A 2,500-nucleotide genomic window follows, 5' to 3' on the forward strand; every position below is an offset into this window, starting at 1 on the left:
GTCCAAATTCAGATACGAATAGTAGATGGAGTCCGTGGTAGGTTACCTCCAGAACAGGGTAAGACTCCAATAAGACTATACTAGATAGAGAAGGGGAGAAGGTAGTTGGTTGTGCCTTGATATAGTAGAGAAATAACGATAAAAAATAAAGGAAATACAATTCACCAACTACTATATATACGTTTATTACACCTCTACTTATTATTCAGCCTTCGCTTGCCTCTTCCTTGTCATTCTCAAAGCTTATAAGCATCACGACACAAAGTAGGGTCCTCGATACCTTTGTTAATTCGGATTTGTTTAAAAGTTTACTTTGTGAATTTGCTGCACTGATATAATGATGATTGGCAAAGAGGACGACAACAAAAATCAGTATTTTGTCGTCTTTTTAAGTCTGAGTGATTGTAATGAAGGCCTTGCAAAATATGGACCAATGTGATTGTCAAAATTTGTGACATACAGTGCTTTTCTTTCGTAGACTTTTTTCCATCCCAATCATTTTTACACATATTTGAAAAGCTCTTTTTTCTGCATTCATCAACGAAATGTTGCCATTCCCCTGAATTTTTGAAATTATGACCAAATTACTCACACCTTACTTTGTTATGTGACCTCGCTTTTCTAACGTGCTTTTTTATTTTTGATACAGAGGAATATATTGGTCCCATCTACTTTTGATACTAGATACAGTCATATAAGTTTTGCGTAGAGAATTTTTTCTTTAGTTGCTATTTCTGCAAACCAATAAAGGATAAGAAATTATATTGGAGATAATGACTCAAAAAACAGCTGGATAGGCGGATGACACATACCTAAATAATTATTGTTTGATAACCATCGTATTCTAATACTAATAGGTCAAATATGTTTTCAAAGATGACAATCTAAATCTTAACGTTGAAGAAAAGATCATATTTATAAACAATACTATTATTAAATAGTGTGGATTATCATATGATATTTAATCAATGTTAACAAAAGGCACGAAATAACAGATCCGTCAGGATATTGTCCTCGCCTGTGATGTCACGGAGATTCAATTTATGTAAAGCTAGAGACCATCATGTCATCTCTCTGGTTACTTTTTTTTACATCCCTTTGAGATAAGTGAGAGGGATGTCATGAAAAGGTGGGAGCCTTGGTGGAGTTTGTGTGCACTTTGTTAGCATCACAGAAACTACAAAGGATAATGATTTAATTGGACCAAGGGCAATTTTTGAGACCAAGTTGGCGGTTTGTGAATTTTAGCAAAGGTATTGAAAATTGCTCTTTGGCAACTCTCATAAAATGGCAATATTCTCGGTTCCACTGCATGAAATTCCGTCGTTTACCAAAGTAATATCAAATCATAAAATGCGGGGATAGAAATTTAATTTAGGGAATTACTGATTTTATCCAAGATGTTTACGATGAAAATAAGTCAGTAGTTAGGACGGAACATGGCTCAGCTGGACGATTTAATGTAAGAGTAGGATTTCACCTGGCCTCTGCTCAGTCCACAGCTTTTTGCATTGGTAGTGCACGTTCTCACAGAACACATCTGGCATGAAGCACGTTGGAATATGATGTATGCGGCCGACTAGGTGAACGATCAAAAAGCTGAGGCGGAAAAGGAGCTGGAGTCAGGTGTTGGAAAGGAGGGCAAAAGTGTAAGCAGATCAAAGACAGAGTATCTGTTCATCGGACAACAGACAGCAGTACCACCAATTATAGCAGGGGAAGACATGTGCAAGAGACAATACAGTTCAAATACTTAGGAACAACTGAACAATGCGATGAGGGCAATGAGATGGAGATGACGAAGAGGATCCAGGCAGGCTGGAATAATTGGAGGAAGGTAACTGGAGTTATGTTTGACATATTTCTGTAAAGGTGATGGGGATAATAGATACATCTATTTTAACAACAGCAATACTGTATGGGTTAGAGACAGACGTTACAAAAATGACAAGTAAAGAAGTTAAATTGGCAAGATATGAGTATTTAGAGATGGTCACTTTGCTGAACAAGAAAATATTATAAACTGAGAAATCAACGAAATCAAAGGTTGATGGAAGTGCAGAATGCATCAATGATGATAAAATAAGACAGATTGACATGGTTCAGACATGTTAAGAGACAAGAGAGGGAGTACATGGGGGAGAAAGTGTTGGATATGTAATTAATGGGACGCTCAAATACTAGATGGATGGATAGAGTACAGGACGACATTAACAGACTGGGCCTGGGGGAAGATGATGGTATGACACGAAATACATGGAGATGTGGATCCATTGTGGTAACCCTGCAATATGCTGGATAATCTGTGAGAAGATGAAGAAGAAGAAGTAAAAGAAGAAGAAGAAGAAGAAGAAGAAGAAGAAGAAGAAGAAGAAGAAGAAGAAGAAGAAGAAGAAGAAGAAGAAGAAGAAGAAGAAGAAGAAGAAGAAGAAGAAGAAGAAGAAGAAGAAGAAGAAGAAGAAGAAGAAGAAGAAGAAGAAGAAGAAGACGGAAGTAAAAG

At 36.8% G+C, this 2,500-nt stretch overlaps 1 long non-coding RNA gene across 1 annotated transcript in view; it reads left to right on the forward strand.

Moving 5' to 3' along the window:
- Nucleotides 1-2,441, forward strand: part of LOC144961275 (uncharacterized) — an 8,129-nt gene extending 5,688 nt beyond the window's left edge. The window contains exon 3 of the long non-coding RNA XR_013643115.1: nt 1-2,441. This exon is cut by the window's left edge and continues 268 nt beyond it. This is a non-coding gene — a long non-coding RNA (uncharacterized LOC144961275).
- The last annotated feature ends 59 nt before the right edge of the window (nt 2,442-2,500 follow it).

The sequence above is a fragment of the Berghia stephanieae genome, unplaced genomic scaffold (genome assembly GCF_034508935.2).
Source record: "Berghia stephanieae isolate SIO BIC M18660-M18661 unplaced genomic scaffold, UCSD_Bste_1.3 scaffold2, whole genome shotgun sequence".
Lineage (NCBI taxonomy): Eukaryota > Metazoa > Mollusca > Gastropoda > Nudibranchia > Aeolidiidae > Berghia > Berghia stephanieae.